This window comes from Sciurus carolinensis (assembly GCF_902686445.1).
Source record: "Sciurus carolinensis chromosome 14 unlocalized genomic scaffold, mSciCar1.2 scaffold_124_arrow_ctg1, whole genome shotgun sequence".
Classification (NCBI taxonomy): Eukaryota; Metazoa; Chordata; class Mammalia; order Rodentia; family Sciuridae; genus Sciurus; species Sciurus carolinensis.
In genome coordinates this window covers 66507-88288 of record NW_025920109.1, presented here as the reverse complement: position 1 = coordinate 88288, position 21782 = coordinate 66507, and the positions used below count along the sequence as shown (strand labels likewise).

Genomic DNA, 21782 nt, shown 5'->3' with positions numbered 1-21782 from the left:
ATGATCAAGTGGGTTTCATCCAGGGATGCAAAGTTGGTCCAACATCCAGAAATCAATAAATGTAATTCACCATATCAATAGACTTAAAGTCAAGAATCACATGATTATTTCAATAGATGCAGAAAAAGCATTTGATAAAATACAGCACCCCGGGGGCTGGGGAGATAGCTCAGCTGGTAGAATGCTTACCTCCTAAGCACAAGGCCCTGAGTTCGATCCCCAGTACCGCAAAAAAAAAAAAAAAAAAAAAAAAAAAAAAAAAAAATACAGCACCCCCTCATGCTCAAAACAGTAGAAAAAATAGGGATAGTGGGAACATTCCTTAACATTGTAAAGGCCATCTATGCTAAGCCCATGGCTAATATCATTCTAAATGTTGAAAAACTAAAAGCATTCGACCTAAACCTGGAAGAAGGCAGGGATGCCCTCTTTCTCCATTTCTATTCAATATCGTCCTTGAAACTCTAGCCAGAGCAATTAGACAGACCAAAGAAATTAAAGAGATAAGAATAGGAAAAGAAGAACTCAAACTCTCCCTATTTGCTGATGATATGATTATATACTTAGAGGAACCAGGAAATTCCACCAGAAAACTTTTAGATCTCATAAGTGAGTTCAGTAAAGTAGTGGGATATAAGATCAATGCACATAAATCTATGGCATTTTTATACATAAGTGATGAATCTTCAGAAAGAGAAATTAGGAAATCTACCCATTCACAATAGCCTCGACAAAAAAAAAAAAAAACACTTGGGAATCAATCTCACAAAAGAGGTGAATGACCTCTACAATGAGAACTACAGAATACTAAAGGAAGAAATTAAAGAAAACCTTAGAATATGGAAAGATCTCCCAGTTTCTTGGATAGGAAGAATTAATATTGTCAAAATGGCCATACTACCAAAAGTGCTATACAGATTGAATGCAATTCCAATTAAAATCCCAATGATGTACCTTACAGAAATAGAGCAAGCAATTATGAAATTCATCTGGAAGAATAAAAAACCCAGAATAGCTAAAGCAATCCTTGTCAGAAAGAGTGAAGCAGGGGGTATCGCAATACCAGATCCTCAACTCTACTACAAAGCAATAGTAACAAAAATGGCATGGTATTGGTACCAAAATAGAAAGGTGGATTAATGGTACAGAATAGAGGACACAGACACAAACCCAAATACATACAATTTTCTCATACTAGACAAAGGGGCCAAAAATATGCAATGGAGAAAAGATAGCCTCTTCAACAAATGGTGCTGGGAAAATTGGAAATCCATATGCAACAGAATGAAACTAAACCCATATCTTTCACCATGCACAAAACTAAATTCAAAATGGATTAAGGACCTCAGAATCAGACCAGAGACCTTGCATCTTATAGAAGAAAAAGTAGGTCCAGAGCTTCAACATGTCAACCTAGGACCCGATTTCCTCAATAGGACTCCCATAGCACAAGAAATAAAAGCAAGAATCAATAACTGGGATATATTCAAACTAAAAATCTTTGTCTCAGCAAAGGAAACTATCAGCAACACGAAGAAAGAGCCTACAGAGTGGGAGAAAATCTTTGCCAATCATACTTCAGATAGAGCACTAATCTGCAGAATCTATAAAGAACTCAAAAAACTCTACACCAAGAATGCAAATAATCCAATTGACAAATGGGCTAAGGAAATGAATAGACACTTCACAGAAGAAGATATATAAGCAATCAACAAACATATGGAAAAATGTTCAACATCTCTAGTAATGAGAGAAATGCAAATCAAAACCACCCTAAGATTCCATCTCACCCCAATTAGAATGGCGATTATCAAGAATACAAGCAACAACAGGTGTTGGCGAGGATGTGGGAAGAAAGGTACACTCATACATTGCTGGTGGGGCTGCAAATTAGTGCAGCCACTCTGGAAAGCAGTGTGGAGACTCCTTAGAAACTTGGAATGGAACCACCATTTGACCCATCTATCCCACTCCTTGGCCTATACCCAAAGGATTGAAAATCAGCATATTACAGAGATACAGCCACATCAATGTTCATAGCTGCTCAGTTCACAATAGCCAGATTGTGGAACCAGCCTAGATGTCCTTCAGTTGATGAATGGATAAAGAAACTGTGGTATATATATATACAATGGAATATTACTCAGCCATAAAGAATGATAAAATTATGGCATTTGCAGGCAAATGGATGAAATTGCAGAATATCATGCTAAGTGAGATAAGCCAATCTCAAAAAACCAAAGGATGAATGATATCACTAATAAGTGGATGATGACACATAATGGGGGGTTGGAGCGGTTAGTGTTTGGGTTAAAGTTAGGGTTAGCAAGGGGGACAAGAATGGAGGAAGGAAGGACTGTATAGAGGAAAAAGGGGTGGGAGGGGTGGGGGGAAGGGAAACAATAACAGAGTGAATCAAACAACATTACCCTATGTAAATTTATGATTACTCAAATGGTATGCCTTTACGCCATGCACAAACCGAGAAACAACATGTATCCCATTTGTTTACAATAAAAAAAAAAGAGGCAATGCCAACTCACCAATTCTTCTTTAACAAGAAGGTCAAAGATAAAATCCAGCAGACAGAATCTTGGAACCATGTCAAATCTGTTTCTTTGGTTTCTTGAAGGAACTCTGTTGGCATGTCCATGTATGGAGTCATTTGATGTATTAGATTGTAAATGTTGGATATTTAAATTGTATCAATCCCAGGGTCAAGGAGATGTGTTTGTGCTTTGGATGTCTCAGAGGTTGTTTCATCCTGAAACCAAAAGTTGTCACCTGGTATGTGCCACTTTATCCTTTACCACTATAGACTGAGTTGCTTAATTTGTCTTCACTCACATTAATTACTTACTGTCACTTACAGGTTTTGACAGAACTCCCATTATTTAGGTGTGAACCTATTGATTGCTATTTATCAGAAAAGTTGTTGATGTTATTTCTATTAAGCTTACTTGATATGCTTAAAGGACTGGAAAAGCTGTTCTTTGCAGAACTATATGCCTTCAATTTCAGATTTCCAAGGTTCACAAACTTGTGGGAGTTGGGGATCTAATTTGACTTTGGCTTAAAACCTCAGATTGAGAGCCAATATACACAGCAGTGATTACAATATTGGACTGGTTCCAATTCATCCTTCATTTTTTTCCATCCAACCTCCTTCCCTTCTTTCCACATACTTTTGCTGGCATCTTCAAGTCTAAACAGTGAGAGGGGTCATGCAGATACCTCAAAATATAGGACCCACTTCCAGCATGCATGAGCATCTCTGTAACCCTGAGCTCAGAGTTCAACAGGAAGACTGACCCATATCCAAAAACCCTGGTCAACAGAGTAGCACAGACAGACACCCAATGTGCAGAGGAAGTAACTGTTGACCCTGCCTGGGGTTGTCAGAAATGTGTGCCCAGAAGAAATCCACCATCCCTGACATCACATGGAAAGATGAAAGGGGTCCCACCACAATTAGCTTTTAATGAGAATGTGCTGTACTGACTCTAGTCACTGTATTCTGCTGGGCTTTGAAATCTTCACCTAAATTATGTAATTAATTTATCATTATACCTGAAGTTGTATATCCCTTATCTGATTTGCTTGGGACCAGAAGTGTTTCCAATTTTGGAGGTTTTCAGAATTTGGAATGTATGCACAGCCTCTTGGTTGAACTTCTCTAACCCAGAAGCCTGAAATCCAAAATGCTACAAAATTGAAGACAAATTTTTGAGTATCTTGTTACATTTTGATTTTTATTTTCAGATTAGTTTTTCTCAAGCTGCATTTTGTTTAAATAATATATGTTTGATGATAACAAATGTGAAACAGTCACCTGCAGAGTTAAGAAGTTTACTTAAAATTAAGTGATGATGAGGACTGGGAAGTGTGCATCACTTCTCTCCATCACAATAACCCATTGCCCCCCAGGCTTGTGTAAAAATCCAGCCTTACACTGAACGTCCACCTGTTTACAGACTCTAGAAGTCTGTCACCATTAACATTACTTGGTCATGCAGTGCCACTGTCTGAAATGAAAGTGTGGAGCATGCGTGGAAGTGGGCAGGTTGCTTGGGGGCACAGTCCTCATGGGTCAAGTCTGTGTGTGCAATCCCACTGCCTACACTTGGGCTTTAGAAATCGGAGACACTCCCCAGTCCACAAGACTGCTTGATCTCTAGTCTGTCGATTGCCACTTAAGCATGGCATTTTGCACCTGTTCCCCTAAAGGGTTCTTCACTCTAGGCATGAGATCTGTGGGTGTGGGTTGAGTGGAAGTTATCATTATCCATGAGGAACAATACTTCACAAGATACCATTATGGCCTCCCATTTCTTGCATGAATCATGCAGTGTCAAAGTCCCAGGTTGTTCATCTTTGGGAGGAACTCAATGCCATGTGCAAAGTTGCACCTAGGATTTCTGTCCTTATCCATGTGACTGGGTTGTCAAGAGACCTTGGTCAGTTTATTCAGCAGAAAGCTTCTGCAATATTCAGACTCAGTGTCAGAGTAATCCAATCCTGAGGAGTAACAAAGAAAATTTTCTTCAAGTAGGTTCTCATTTTTCTGTAAAGTATCTTGTATTGTTTGACATTGGTTATGCTTGTGTGCCCTTATAAATAATGTCAACACCCCATCATCTCCTTGACTGTCCTTCCCATTACCCAGAAGTCAAAAAATGAGCCTAACAAATATTTTACATTTACTTTCCAACTGTGTTTTCTTGCATAATTCAAAAAAATTCTTGATTAATCTTTATAACTTTAGAGATTCAACTAGAGAATATTTTTATCTAATGCATAATATGTGACAAAGTTTCATATTCCTGCAAATCCATAAGTTTACAAAAAACAGGGAGGAGTTTTTCTTCAAGGTATTTGTTCTGTTTTGTTTTTTTAGAATGAGCTGACACTTCAGATCTGACATCAAAATCTCTTAATGCTGCAGTTTTCAACCTGAGTGTTCTGAAATTTAGAATTTAGAAGCTCTTTTAAAACTCACGGCCACTGACAATGACATGGAGGTCTATTGGAGATTGTAATTTTTGTACTAAAAGTGCTTGCCCTATGTTTAAATTGCCAAAATATGTTTTTAAGCCAACTGCTTATTGCCACAGCTGTGTACACAGGGTGAGTCATTGCTTGAGAAACTGCAGTTGAAGGGCTCCTGAATCATCAATAGCTCCCCAGTACAGTGTCCCACCTCATTCTTGGTTCCTTTATCTGTGCCAAAGTAATTTCTAACAGGGCATATTTACTCCATCCTGTTCCAAATCTTGAAAATAAAATGTGAGACTTGATAGGTATTATTTTGAAAAAGCAGTCTGTATTCAGGGTCCTCACTGAGAGGGTTTCAGAAGGATCCTATGTGCCACATTAGTGAAGACAAACAATCTTTATAAACAGTGTCTCATCCCAACAATCCTGCAAAGCAGAATTGGCATCACACTTTTTTTATGGAATTATAGTTTTGGGGAGCTATAGTTGTTGGACCCTGTTATACAGAAATTAAGAGTATTAGTCCCAGAAGGGAAAATAGAGAGAAGAAAAAAAGCACCAAAAAATAGAGCAAACTTAGGGAATATTAAGAAAAATTAGAAAGGAAATTAAAACCCCCAAAGAGTGGAGAGTTGGTCCATGGAAAGTTGTGGTGGAAACCCATTACCACTGGTGTCTTCAAGGGTGCAAGACCAAGTCCTCTGGCAGAGGAAGGCCTCCATATGTGTCTACAGGAACCAATCCCAGCACTGGTTGTCCATGGTCTCTCTCCAGGGAGTTCTCCTGGAATTGCTTCTTGGGGCCCTGAAGACACCTCAGGCATGACTGAAGACCACAGTGTGGTGTGTCCTGCTCCTGCAATCCTTCCCTTTCACCTCCTTTCTCCCACATATAATAGGCACACACCATTCACATGACCAGGAATAGATTGACAGTTTCTGCTGGGGTTCATCCCTAGCAGGAGTCCATGGGTTCCACACTGGTAAACAGGGCGTGGGCAGACAGCGTCGGTGATGGGTGGAGAATGAAAGACACAGACTCTAGTTCTGGTGCAATCAGTCCCACTTTATTCTGGGGAAAGCTGGGTTTATATACATTTTTCTTCAGGCTATAATGGCAGTCTTGTGGTTAATATTAAAGAAGTTTCCAAAGCATAGGCAGAAAACAACAACCTTACAGATCATCTTTACCTAATCACAATTGTTTTAAGAATATCTAACTATGTTGATGAGCTAATACAATATTTATTTCCTTAATATCTAAACTCTATGTGACCTAAGACTATTCTTATTATTCTCATGGTTAAAGTGATAGACAAGTAATCTCATGTGACCATCTCTACTAGGTCCATCTGGTTAATATCTAAATTGCTGAGTTAAGGGCTACAGGAGGGCAGTGGTCGCAATGGTTATTGTGTACCAACGTTTATTATAGGGGTGACATATTCTCTGTAGGAAGGAAGGAATGTTTTGGAACCTTATTCTCTTACCTCACCACCACACATAAACAAAACCATCGCTAAAATTTAACCAGCCTGTTGGAGCCAAAGGCAGATTTATAACTATTTTCTTCAGAGGCTTTCAGGGACTCATTGCACGGTTGCAAAATTATTTTTAATTTTGTTAGTGGTAAAGACCCATTGTTTTTCAGATTGTAGGTAATATTTTCTGGAATTTTTGTTGTATTCCCCTCATCCCTTAAGCAATCCATTCAGACTGAAATGAGTAATATATTATCAGAAAAACACAGCAGAAAAAACACCATGCTCTGGAGCAAAACATCCAGCAATTCCTTTTAGGATGAGCCTTTGCAATCATCCTCCAGAGGATCTTTGTCAAGCACTGGATGGAATTCCGGACGCCCCTGCAAGTTTCCAGTTTGTTGTGATCTAGTTCATGTGCATGACAGTTGCTGAATTTATGAGTGATTTTTCAGAAAATATTGTCTGTCTCAGTGAAATTGTTCATCCACTTGCCCCCTAAAAAAGTCTGAGTTTAGAAAAAACTCAAAATATCTCGAAAGGAGATTACTAAGTAAAAACTAGGGCTATCAGTTTCATGCAACTGTCAGTTCTCCAAAGACTTCAGGACTTAAAATGTAAAAAATGCCAGATGCTATTATCTGCAATTTGTGGTATCATTATGTTGTGGTCATTACTGAAATAACCATGAACTTCTACTTGTGCATGAAAGAATTCCATTGCACACACATACTCCAAACACACGTATATGTGCCATGTTTTCTCTTAACATCTTGCACAGGATAAAAATATTATTTCAAATTGGATACTTTAAATATAGGGGAAAATTCTTACAAATGATATCAGTGACTCTACACTGGGTGATCCTTAAGAATTCATCCAGAATAAAGTTTTTCTGTAACAGAACTAATCTAAGAATTCTTTTCAGTGATGGCCACATGTATTTGAACACATACACCCTCTGCAAGTTTCCAGGGGTGGAATGTTAAGCAAAGAAAAGGAAAAGAGACTCAATTTACAAATCAGTTGCATACATAAGATTTTTGTAAAAAAGTGATGTAATACTTCAAAGTCATCACTTACAAAAAAAATTCCTTTTAAAATATTACCACATATTATTATAGCAGATTAAATACCATTCATGATAGTCAGGCATATTGGCACATGCCTGTGATCCCAGTTACTCAGGAGGCTGAGGCAGTTTTATTAGGGATTGAGGCCAGTTCAAGCAAGTTAATGAGGCCCTGTCTCAAAAAATAAAAAATGGCTGTAACATAACCAAAGGATATATATATACATTTATATATCCTTTAGTCAAATAATAATTAACACACTTTTGTGTTAACACTTTTGTGTGTTAATTATTTCAAAATCCTCCCCAATTCTGTAGCCTTTCATACTGTATGAATTCAGTCCTCATCAGCAATGGAATATTTATATGTTCCTATACAAATGTAAAATCCTCCTTAGGCTTTGTTCTGAATGTCATGAAGAAAATAATGAAATGACACTTTTTACTTCATGCCTTTTCTGTGAAAATGTCAAACCCTAAACAGAAAAACAAAGGGTCTTCCATACTGAGACAGCATTGAACTCAGCTTTAGCTTTTGCATCTACTTTCAGAAAGCCAAGATATTTCTAAATGAGGGTGGAAATTGCTACCCAAATAGAATCTAATTGTCCTAAATGGATTGGATGGTGAAGTGATCAGGGTTTGCCTGTAAAATTAGAAATGACTTGACTTAGATTTTTATACTGTAAAACTCTACAAAGATGAATTTCCATCATCTGTCTTGCTGAGAATTCCATGGAGGTGACTTTGAATAACACTTGTCTTTGTAGCTGGGTACACAGCTGTTTTGAAATATAGAGTTCTTTTGACTTTGAAATGTATATTTCTGTCAGCTACTATTTTTTAATTGTCAGATGAATAATTTCAAATAATTTATTAGAAATCTTTAGAAAATATTGTTTTTATTTTTAAATTTTTAAATTTTTTATTTAATTTATTTTTTATTTAAATGTTTTTATTTTTAAATTCCATCTCATTATTTTAATATTATTTCTGCCTAAATATATCTTCATTTCTTATCAATGTACTGTTATTCCAGTGACAAAATGCTTAGAAAAAATAGAGAAATTTCCTCAAATACTATGTAAAAAGTTACAATAAAATACAGAGAACATGCTAAAAAATAAAACATCATGATTTGCCTATTAATCATGTAATTGAACCTGGTGTTCAGTGTGTAGTGAGAACTTCCAGTACTTGATTTGTTACCATTTCATACCTTTGTAGTCTGTTGGTTCACTTGGTTCTTTGCAGCTCAGTTCATCTTTCAATGTGTAATTTGGGAATACATTTTATAAAATCAGTAAGTATTTTATTTTTCAAGAAAGTAGCATGGAATATTTAGCACTTTAAACAGTCTGAAGGCAGAAATTCTACCAAACCAGGTTGTTTTAATTTGATATGATAATAATATCACTTAAAATAATGACCAGTGTATTTACTAAAGCAAACTCATGTGTATGACTATTGAACTCTTACTCAAGTAAAGAATGAAGGGATTTATGTTTGCTTTGATGGCAAGATCAGTGTTAAGAATATTTCTGTGGTTTAGAAAATTCAGGAATTTTTTTCCATTACTTTTGAATGCAGATTCAGAATCAAAAATTGTATCATGCTGTAGAATTTTTATTTCCATTGAACTTAAATGAAATTTACTTCAAACAATCCAAAATATTTTACTCACTCTAAATAGCTCAATACTTTCAAGATTTGGAATATGATTTTCTATATTAGTTAATATTATTTTAATTTTAAATCCCAAAAGTAATACATTTACTGGAAAATGTTGTGAGTTTTCTGTGAGTTAATTAACCACTTGGTAAATTAATGATTTGGAAAGATTAGTGACTGTTTCTTATGGGATCAGAATAAATATTAAGCTTTAAAAAACATGAAAATTAGTAATATTCAACTAATACTGCCATCCAATGATTAAAAGCATTATAAGATACTAAGTTAGCAAAGAAAAGAAGAAATAAGAAATGATGTGAAAATGAGAGCAGTTTTTCAGAAAAATGAAATTAAAGGGCTAATACCATTACATCAGCTATTACAGATTTAAAAACATAATTTAGATGTTAATTGTTTGCATATTGGAATGAGCATTCTGTTAATCTAGAGTCCTATTTAAAACTCTAATTCATTTTTGAAATATTCTTTTTATCTTAGTGCTATTGTGACTGCTGTAAAGAACTATGTCTGTGTTTTCTAGGAAGCACTAATTGAACCAAAACAATTTGAAATGTGCTAATATATTCACTCAATTACATAATTCAAGAAATGCCTCTATAATTGTATTTGCTAAGATGTGAATTTTTCAAAGATTTTCCCCACCAATTATAATTTCTCACTCTTCTTCACTTAGGGTAAAGGTCCCTAACAATCAGAATGTGCCTTTTTTCCATTATGTTATTTAAATCCTTTTTAGTATTTAAGCTGAATATTTTAGGTCAAAACTAAAACCTGACTCCAATCTCTTTGTTATTTCAGAGTTCCCTAATGGCTTCCTTCTCTTTTTTCCTTTTTTTCCAGAAAAATCCAGTGAACTCTCCATAAAATTTAGAGGAAAAAAAATTCCTGGAGAGGTCTCTATAACAAACCCTAAACCTAAACTCCATGCAAGGCATCTCAAGAAAGAACCAATCATGTAAGTGGTATACAGCTCTGTGTCTTGTAAGATCCTGGAGTTGAGAGACTCTAGGTCATGATGTTTGATAATAATATCTGGCTTATCCTTTTTTCTTTAGGACTTTTAAAGCAATTCCAACAGTTGGTAGTTAAATATTCAACCTATGCATTGAAATGAGGGTGCTGTAAAAAATGTACTTGTTGTGGTCTTATGCTAAGAGAACTGAAGATCTGTTGATTAAAAAATGGAATGTGCTAGAACAGTTAGAAATGCAGATATTTAGGGCTGAAGTTTCCAACTTGAGGTCCATTGACTACAGAGTATCTAATACCTTACTTCAGGAAATCTGCTACGCTCCTAACACTTGCTACAAAATGTTACTTGGGTAAAAAATGTGAATGATTTTCTTTGGATTCTCCAAGGAGTGCTTTGACTCAAAGGAGTTTAAAGACCAGTTACTCTGATCTGATCATTACACAGTGAAATGCATACACATCATATCCCCTACATATGTACAATTTTCAATTATCAATTAAAAATAAACATAAAATAAATACAGAACAAGGTACCCAAAAGCAACCCTAGTGAGTGAGTGAATGAAATGCAGGAAACCCCTTTCTACACATAAATGATTAAATGCTAATCAACTGTGCTGATACATAGATGTATAGCTGCCAATTAATGAGAGTTTCCAGTGAACAGTAACTTTTCCACTTAGGTACCAAGTGCCTATAATCTCTCTTCTGTATCTCTCTGCATAAAATATTTAAATTTTGCCATTGAAAGCAAAGGTAAAATCTTCTCCTGACCCAGCAGGCTCTCTGCCTGGGCTCTCTGTCTCCTTTTCCTTTTACAGCTGAACTTCTCAAGAAAGATGTTCTTAGTGTGTGACTCAGTTTCCCTTCTGAATTTTTGCAAGACAGACTTTCATTCCATTGCTCCACCAAAGCCATTGTGAGATCAGCATAAAGCCATCATTCTTGTTAAATTCTGCAGGTATCCCCTCCAATTTGGATGTCCTGATCCTCCCATTCTACCTGACAGCACAGAGATGCCACAGAGCTAGCTCACCTTCCTCCAGAATCTATCATCCACCCTCCTCACTTGATGTCCAGGACTCCTTATCTGGGAACTTCTCTTCCCTCTCACTGTTATCTCTTCCTATCTCGAGTGCAGTTCTGATGTGTCAAAGCACACCTGGGGCCCTTTACTTCTTCTGTCTCCTTCTGGGACTTCCTGATCCACATCCTCCAGTGAACGAGGGCAGGGGGCTGTATCTTCTTCCTTCCCTTCCAGCTTCCCCAGAATACCAGAAAAACTCCTGCTTCTGGTCCTGGCATTCCCTGTCCCTCTGCCCAGACCTCTGTCCCCAGTTCCTCTGTCAGGCTCATCCTCTCCTCATCAGAGGTCTTCCAGCTGCTGCAGTTCTGCACCTCCAATTCTTAGCATGCCTGCTCAGATTTCTAGGTCTTTTCTTTCCAGAGCATTCCTCACCATCTAACATGGACAATTCCTTTCACCTCTGCTCTCTGTTGTCTGCCTCCTCACTAAGACTAAGGCCCTGAGGGCACAGGTGCTGTTGCTCAGTTTGTGTTCTCCACTTGGCCTTGTAACTGTGCATGACACACTATGCTACCCCTCATTCTCCAACCACATACACTGTGGCCTTTGAACACACCTTGAGTATCATTGCCAGGTACAGTGGCTTTGTATACAGTAGACATTCAGTAGAATTATTCCCAGTCCTGCCTCAGTGTGTTGTAACAACATGTGAATGGCTTTTAAATAAGTTCAGTTTGTGCACTATTTAAGGATTTCATAGGCAGTCACTACTGGCACAAATATCATGTCCCTTTATGTGTTCAGTATCTACCTGGGACTTTGGGGTGGACATGTAATGAATGTTATCAAACATGTAATCACTTAAACTCCATCAAACACTGTTTCTTTCCAAGAGGTCATTTGGCTGAGTCATACACTTATTCCACATGGTTCTATTTAAGCTTGCTTACCTTTAGATGGATTTTCTTTCCATGCACTATATTTAATGTCTTCAAAAATGGCAAATTTTTATTTTTTTAAGGTGGATTGTTGGAAATTGTCAGAAGTCATTGTAGACTTATTGTCATGCAAAATATAATGTTTTAATCAGCACTTCTTATGACACAGACATAATAAACAAAGCTAAATAAAAATGAGGAACCCTCCCAAAAATTTTTAACAAGTTTTGAACAAATTTTCGAGCATATTCATGAATTCCTAAGAAATTAACTCTCTGAGACCATACAGTACACATTTTATAGGCAGGATGAGAATTTTGATGGATATCTTACACAAACACACACACACACACACACACACACACACAAACACATATGTATGTAAATGTTAGTATATTTTATGAAAGTCTTGCTACTTAGAGTTCTGTCACCCTACCTTATCATGTTTAACTTTGTTCCTAACATTACATTAAATATACTTTAGAATTTTTATTTTGTCAACTCTTCTTGAATTTGTGTAGGGTATGAGTGCTGCTTACTAAGGGAATTAACTAGTTTTCTGCTTTTAATTTTGATATTTTCATGTACAGATCTTCCCAGAATATATCACCTAATGGGTATTGGCATATTATCATGTAGAATTTTCACCACAGATTTGGAATTAAATCTCACTATCAGAACCCTAAAGAGAAATATTTCCCACTACAATGTTGCCTCTAATTATTTCTTTATTATTTGATATTTATATACCATCAAAAATTTTTTACAAAAATAATGTTAATTAAGTTCATTTTATTACTGTATTTCATCAGTACTGTTTAGTTAATTGGTCTAAAAATCAGTGCGACTCTTTGCCTTTTTGGAAAAGTTAATGTAATTGAAAAAATAAAATTTAAAATAAAATAAAATAAATGCAGTGTTGCTGTGGAACACAAGGTGGCATGCATTCCACAGTGTAGAGTGAGCAGCTGAAGCAAACTCCCACCTTCCCACTATTGAGAGGGAAAATGTGCAGAAGAGAATTTTCTGCACTTAATGAATGGGCTGAAGGGCACTAGTGTGAGTGCACACACACACACACACACACACACACACACACATCAACCCTTAATTTTTCCTTTACTTTTCTATGTATATTTTCTCTTCTTAATATCTCTAATATCCTATCCAGGAAGAGGGGAGAGTTGGTTTATTCACCTTGGATCAAGCTCTGAAACTTAGACGTCTCCTTTGAGAGTTCTAATGCTTGTAGTTTCTTTAGATAACCTAAAAATTATTGGAGAATAACACCTCAGGGGAAAAATACTTAGAAAATGGTGATTAAGAAAATATTGGAATGTTGTTAATCTATCTCAAAATTTGTCTTCAAAAGGTTAAATGCTGTATTCAGAATATACAGGTAAGACCTCACACTGAGCAGGATGTAAGAGAAAACTGGATGTATGGGTGATGTAATTGATTTTTTTCTTCTGATTCTTAACACTGCCAAAAATAGTGCTAAGCAGACTGGGCTTAATCTGCTTACTGCCAACTTCTGATGCTGCTGAATTTCCAGCAGCATCAGAAGTAATTAAATAACTGAAAATCCAACGAACATACTAATTATGGAAGGAAAACTTCTAAAGATAACTAACTTCTTGCATTATTTTAAAAACAGACATAAAAATCCCAGGATGATCTGAAATAAAGTGATGTACAGGGGTTCAGATCAGTCTGTTCTGAAGAGACCAACTGTTTGCAGATGTTCTGACAGTCTGTTCTTGGTCTAGTCTTGAATTAGGGATTGTCTTTATTGGAGTACAACTTTGGGTGAAGTAGCTCATGAGCTTTGCCATTTGAACTGTTTCTGTACTTTCAGAAATGTCCCCATCTAAAATATCCACTTACATTTCAGTAATAGATTTTCTTCTTTTGCTATTAGTGGTTTCTGAAATATTTATGAAGTTACTAGGTTGCCTGGTTTTAAAAATACACAAAAATTCCTTTCTGGACTCTATCATAATTGATGCCAGTATTTTTAAAATCTGCTGTCATAATAAAGTATGGATTTATAATGTTCATTTTTACAGAATTTATATTTTCAAAGAAGTAGAACACCCCTGATTGTTGTTGATTCACAAAAATTATATGTGTTTTGCATGTTAGTATCACGTTCCTACATCATTTGAATCAGATAATTGAATATGATGTCATACACAGATAACTAAAAAATTAATCCAGCATGCTACATTTTCTTTTAGTGTACTGATGCTTACATAAATGCCAGTATAAACCTTTAATTCACTAGCTTCTGCATGTGCTTTATACAATATTAACTTATCATGAAGGGAAAAGCTGCTTGGTAAAAGTAGCTGTGAAATGCAGTTGTCTCTAACGATGTGTTTTTCAGTTGACCCAGCTCTCCAGCACCAGGAAATTATGTGAGTGGCCATGTCACAGGAAATTCTGCATCTTACCACAGGTACCTGAGCATGTCCTGCACAGACAGAGTCTCCTCATGTTGCTATATTGCAATTACTCATTCTCAGATGTTCTAGCAAGATATTATCTGGATCAGGAAGTACAGAGGGGTTTAGTTACATTTTGGTTTTATTTTGTTTTTCAGGAATAAAATTATGACATTTAGAAATCATGATTCTTGATGAAAAAAAGTCATTTTCTTGTTCAGGTTACAGAACAAGTGTTAGGGTTCATGTCCAGCTTTGGACCTGTCTAAATCTAAGTGAAGGCAATAGCATGGATCTGTGGAAGTGGCACCTTTAGTCTTGGGCAGACATGAGTCTTAGAGATGAAGAGTGCATTTTTGCTGAATCTTTCTGCTTACCTTCTTACTGACATGACTTTCTTTCCTTTTGAGCCCTAGTTTAAAACTTTCAGTCATCTCTACTTGGTGTTTCAGTGAGAAGGACTTTGTAATAATTATGTCACTGAATTCCAGAGTGGGGGAATCTCACTGGAGCAAAGCCATTCATTTGATAAATAGCAAATCTGAGTTCTTGAGAAACAATTGAAATGCTGGCAAACGTAGACTCATTACAGTAGCAAGGCCAGATTCAAACACAGTTATTGTTTTCCTCAATCTTCAGTCACCAGTAATTTAGCTTATGTTACAAACTCAGGATGACTTTGAGTGGGTTGACTGTGTCAGTGAGGTGTATGTATTTTTCTCTCTCCTCTGTAGTGTTACTGGATGTCCTTTGGCACACAAGACTCTTAAGTCCCTCACCATGACTCACTCTCAGAAGCTCAAGTGTCAGGAGGCAGGACCACTTTGTCTTTGTTCCCTCTGGTGGGACCCTCCTCATTCACTGTCAGTGTGTCAATGAGTAGTAAACTGTACCTAACTAAATGATCACAAAGTGACTCACCATAAAAGTTGGAAAAATATTAAAAACCTACTGTAATTTAATTGACCTGCTTTAAGGACCTTTTATAATAGCTTTTTAAGGAATGATGTAATTATTAAACACAATACCACAATACTTCTTTTCCTTTTTTTCCCCCAATACTGGGGATTGAACCCAGGTGTGCTGTACCACTGACTTACATCTCCCAGTGTTTTTTATTTCTTATTTTTAAATTTTCAGTCATGGCCTCACTAAGTTGCTGAGGCTGACCTTGAACTTGCAAACCTCCTGCCTCAGTCTCCCGAGTCACTGGGATTACAGGTGTTCACCACCATGCCCAGAAAACTCTTATCTGTTAATTTCAGAATTTATTTATTTATTTTAAGTCAGACTTATGAAGATGTGGCAAAGCATTTATATCTTCCAATTTTATGAAAATTCTACATTTTACCTTTTGGTCATTTAAAATCATACAAGAGCTCTTTTCGTTTTTCATTGATGAACACATTTTTGGCTGATTTCTACATCATCTTTAACATCTCAAAGTAACTTGTGTATTGATATTTACTTATTGAATTTATTCTTCTGATTGTTATCTTCTTTATTCAAAAGTTTTCATTTGTGTTTTTAAATCTTGTTTGATTACATATGTAATGATAATAAATTATACATCTTATACCTTTGGTAATTATCCCATATAAAATTTTAAGTTTTATTAACAGAAATAGTAAAGAAAACTATTTAATATATATTTCTGATTTTCAAAGTGTTAAGAAAAAAGTCTTGTATCAGAACAGATTCTATAAATCATTTTATAGACTTCCATATTTCTAGACTACACTAGAAAAATTTTCAGCAGAGATTCATAACAGATTGAAAAGTAAGATGCACTAGAATATTTTAATCACTTCTACATTTGCCAGATCTTAATTATAGCTATAATGTCTCCTAAGTATTTTCTCTAAGCATTGTTTTTAAAAAATGTGTTGCTAATACATTGAAAGCATACAGATAGAGAGGTCCTATTTTGCTATTCAGTATTTTCATTTTATGCAGGTATCTAGTAAATACTATCCATGCTTTTTCCATAAAAGCTATTTTATTAACTTCTTGTTTACTCAAGGAAAGTCTCTTCAAAAAGGTTATTTGGTGCAATTGTTTTAATAATTTCACTATGTTAATAAAGCAGTATTTCACTAAAAATAGTAAAAGAAAAAGTTATGCATGCAAACCTTGTTTATAATAGAGAATACATATTATCTCTTTAAGTTCTTGATGAAAGACTTGTGCCAGTTTTTTCAGGTATCTGGAAAAGATATGTGTTGATTTGTAAAAATTTCATTGAAATATAAAAAGTAATCCCTATATTGTGACTCAGGATTGGAAATTGACATTTCATGAAAGTTCATTGGGATAAAATTTTTAAAAAGAGAGTTTCATAGTTTTCTTTAGATTATAGCTTTTTCTCAAATGAAACTCTTGTTTGGGTGGAGATCTGAACCATAGAGAACATAAATATGGAATGATATATGAAGAGAATCTCTACAAGAATGTTCAGGAAAACAATTATTTTGAATGGTCTCTCTGTTTTCATTTTTATTGGATATTTTTTCAAGGTCAAAATCTGTATTTTTTCTAGTGTATTTTGAAACTTATTCCTAATCAGGATTTCAAGTAGAAATGAATTCCCTTTCTGCTTTCATCCATCTCCTTAATTAATGGTTGATTGCTGGTAATAGTGAACTTGGGTCATGAGGCAGGATGGACCAGATGCAGGTTATTCAATTTCTCTGGCAATAATATTAATGCTCTAAGCCTCTGGAATTCACCTGTACCACTGTTGTTCATGTGGAATAAAAGGGTTATCATGGCAGAAAAAATAAATCATTGACAAATACCACTTTGAAAAGCTGTTCTTCTTACATGAAAGATAAGATCTTTGCATGGTGTAGACAGAAGACCATCCGTAAGTTGTGGTCTCCCATTCAAGTTCTTTTCAATATAAGGTTTAAAACAAAGAAACAGTTACAATAACTAACAGCTAATGCCATTGTGTGCCCAGCACCATTCAATCATGACATCTTAACTTTTTTAATAAATGAATTCTTAACCAAAAGCTGATTATATTTAAGCAGAAAGACTCCCACACAAAGCAGCTCTTTCTGTTCAGTTACATTTGAATGTGCCACAATCCCCCTCCCCTGCTAACCTAGGGACCCTGTCCTGTATTTTCCAGGTGTCTGACGCCAGTTTGTGGTGGGTCTGGGCATGAGTTGAGAAACTACGGGTCCCACCAGAGGTAGGATTGATCCCTTTCTGAGAGGGGAGCATGGGTGTGCAGTAGGACTGAGTGAGACCACTGGTTTTTGTGTTGTTAATATTAATTATGTATTTTAGCTTGTATGGCTATCCTCAAGCAAGAAAAAGGGGCATCAAAATGCCCACTAACAAGGAAGAAAAAGAAGACCTCGAACTTACATAAGTGCAATGGAGGCAGCATTGGGGTCAGCTGTTTCTGGTTGGCCTCATTGGAAGAGCCTTAGTTGGGACACAGGTGAACTTCAGTGGAGTTCCTTGGAGGGAAGGCACCCTGCTGAATACCAGCTGACTACTGAAGCAAGAGTCAGATTGTTTGGAGGTTTGAATACCTTTTCCCATTCAGAACTAAATCTCCATATTTCTTTGACAGTGCAAAAGAAATAGCAGTTTTTCTAAAGGAAAGCAGCATTGTAGAAGTTCTCCAGAATGACAAATACAGCCACATTTTCTCCTGAGAGTTCAATTTTGCTTAAGGTGAAATTGAATCTGTTGAAATTTATTCTGTAAGAAATATGCTACCAGGCCTAGTTATAGACATTTAAATTGTTTTCTCTACAAGATTTCTAAATACTGTATTTAAACATTTGCAAATCAAAATCCTGGTGTTAGGAGCAATGTGCTATGTAGCATCAATCAAAGCAGGAACCTTTGGTCTTTGTTTAGAAAACATAACTCAGTGTTTACATGGCTGGCTCTAGCACTGGAAAGCACAGGCTTGAATGTGGCTCCACTGCTTATAGAATAGGTGAGAAGTCACCTGAATTCTATAAACCTCATTTTTCCACCTACAAAATGGGATCATAACACTCTTTATCCTTGGGTTTGCAGTAAAAATTAAGAGATAATGCATTAAAAATGCTTAGATCTGAGCCTGTCAACTATTAATACTAATATAATGCTGCTTGCTACCAGGGGTAGCCTTTATGCAGGTATGCAGTTTCATGAATTTCCCCCAGGATGGTGTGGAACCATTTCTTCCTTCTACCCAGCTGGTAATGTGTGTCTTTTGTTTCTCTAGGTGTCCTATAATGGGGTGTAATGGCCAAGGTCACATATCAGGTAAACATAGAGCATACCACATTGCTTCTGGCTGTCCCCTGGGTGCCAAGAGGCAGAGGGAGAGTCCTCTAAAGGAGGCCCCTGTCTCCAGGAAACTGAGCAAGCAAGAACTGCCCCCTTCTCCCTTCCTGGGCTGCAAAGGACTGGACCATGAAAATACTGATTCTGTCACCCACAGAAAGTAACTTTTGCTTCCTGCCTTTCTGTTCTGTTACTATAATTGGTTGTCATCTGGGATGCTTGGGAGAGGAGGCAGAACCCTTCCTAATGCCATTAATTACTGCCCTTTAGATGTCATAACATCACCATGCTAGATAGATATTTGACTCATCTAAAAACATGTTATTTTCTATATTTCTGAAAATTCACTATGGTGAGTGCCCTAGAGACTGTGCAATTGTTTTTTGTATTCTAAAATATCACGTATGCTGCTATTTTAAGATGGTTCAGACTGTTAATGGCTCACTTCAGTTACTGGTGGTGATATCTACTCTAGTATGTTATGTGATTGTAAACTCTCACTTTACATACTTATACCATTCCCTCCCTCTCATGCATTGGCTCAAATTTCTGGCCAAAATGGTAATTGTTTTGCTTCGAGGAAGATGTGACTCATCTCCAGCAGCCAAAAAGAAAATGACTTAACAACTTCCATGTGCACAGCAGGATGAGGGGAAATTTAAAACCCTTTCATAGTTTCACAATGACTTAAGTCTTTTATCACCAAGTGTCCTGTTGTTTCATCTGAGCCCTTTGTTGGACAAGTGCAGTCTTTGTCCAGCTTTTGGGTTTGCTTTCTACCTAAAGGAAAAGAGTGAGAAGATTTATGACATATTTCTCCAATCTGTGAGTGATGAGTCCCCATTCTAGTCTTGGGAGCCACTGTGCCCAATGCTGATTTAAAACCCAGTGAAGTCCGGGAACCCCAGATGCTTTGTTTTTAAGCAGTGTACAAACCCAGCAAAGTTGGAGCATCTTGACAACATTCAGTTTTTAGGAAGTGGATCAAAAACTCAGAAAATGAAGACTTCCAGGAAGGACTTGTTTTCAGGTTGTCAGTGAAACCTGTTTACTGAGAAAACTTGCATTTTTATTGGTTTGTGGGTTTTCTGTTTTGTTTTAATATCCTTGAAATGCAGGCTAAGGTCCAACATAGCTCATCTTGTTTCATTCTGAGTTCGGATCATTACTGTGTGGTCAGGTGCAGCTGTCACAAGTCAAGTGTGCCTTTAAGTGTGTCCTTGTCCATTTGGTTCTAAGAAGTAGATGAAGATCTCACTCACATTATTTGGTATGCCTTAAGATGGTTTCAGATTTGGTCAAAGCCCTGTAGCACATTTTTTTCCTTCCTGTTCATTAAGGAGCTCCAAACATAGAGGGCTGTACCACAGACCTGCCAAACTTCATCTTCTAAAGGAGAAAGAACTTCTAAAACATTATTCCTACCCAATTTTTATTTCTTAATGTCTTAGAAGATACAGAATAAATTATTGTGTGGCATTTTTTAAACCAAAGCCTCACTTTCATAATTATATGCTTCAATTCTAAGCCATTATGGATGATTATGAATGGGTGCTTCATCAACATATTTACAACACTGTATCACCCAGGAAATTTCCTACAAAATATCTAAACAAAATTTGTCCTTCAGGAAAGAATGTCAGAGGGCCTCAGAGGACATGTTACTATCTATTATGTTACAAGGAGACTTACTACAAGCACCTCTTACAAGCACCTCTAAATATGTAATCTACTAACTAAGTATTCATTCTTTTCATGATCAGTTTTTTTTTTTTTTTTTTTTTTTTTTTTGTGGTGCTGGGGATTGAACCCAGGGCCTTATGCTTGTGAGACAAGCACTCTGCCAACTGACTTATCTCCCCAGCCCTCATGATCAATTTTTGAGAACACAACATTTAGCAATAAAACAAGACAAACTTGCACACACTCTCCAGAAAAAGAAATAATAAGAAAGCATATCTCGGTCAAGGTTGACAGTGAGAAGCTTCCGGAATGGAAATTCATGGTTCCATGTTCACTTTGTGTCTCTTATTATTTTATTATCCCCTGTAAAATAATTTGTCTTTTATCAAATTTGAGCAAACCACATAGCCTTCACTTTGTATATAATGTTAACGATTCTATTTATTAATGTGTTTTCATGTATTGATATTTTTTGTATTTCATAGAATCTCAATTTAGAACACTTATTTAATTTATTTGTTCTAATTAGTTACACATGACAGTAGAATGCATGTATACATTTTGATAGATCATACCTATATGGAGTATTGTCTTTCATTTTTCTGATTCTACATATTATAGGATCACATTGGTCATGTTGTCATGTATGTACATGAGGTGATAATGTCTGTTTTAATTTACTATTCTTTAAGAATACAGTGAATCATATTTATGAAGGGCTTTGTTCCAGAAACATTTTCTTCTCCTTGTCACCTGGTTGAAAAATTCAGGTTGAAAATGATTGTTTTATAGATGAATTGTAACCACATTGCTATGAATGAAAAATATTTTAAATTACTGGTTAGGGTCATTTTTATTTTGATCTAAAAATTGTTCCCACAGTGATGCAACAAAACTGCAAAAGAATTAATGGCTGCTTGGAACAACAGAATTGTCTAATCATAAATGGTGGAAATGGGCTTAGTTCAAAGTTTCCATTATCATATTAGTGCAATTTAAATAAAACCAATGATGCTACAGGGGAGGAGTGTTGCTGAGTAGTACCACTCTTCTGTGGGAGGGATTGCAGACACTGCTACAGAAAACACCCCTTGGTCAGGACAGCATCTGAATACATGTGCCGCAGCTCCCTTTATTCTCCTTTCAGGGTAGAGACTTGTAAAATGAAAAAAATAAT

The 21782-nt window shown here is 36.1% G+C and overlaps 1 pseudogene; it reads left to right on the top strand.

Annotated features, from left to right (window-relative positions):
• Positions 1-21782, top strand: part of LOC124973316 (suppression of tumorigenicity 18 protein-like) — a 79882-nt pseudogene that overhangs the window by 42735 nt on the left and 15365 nt on the right.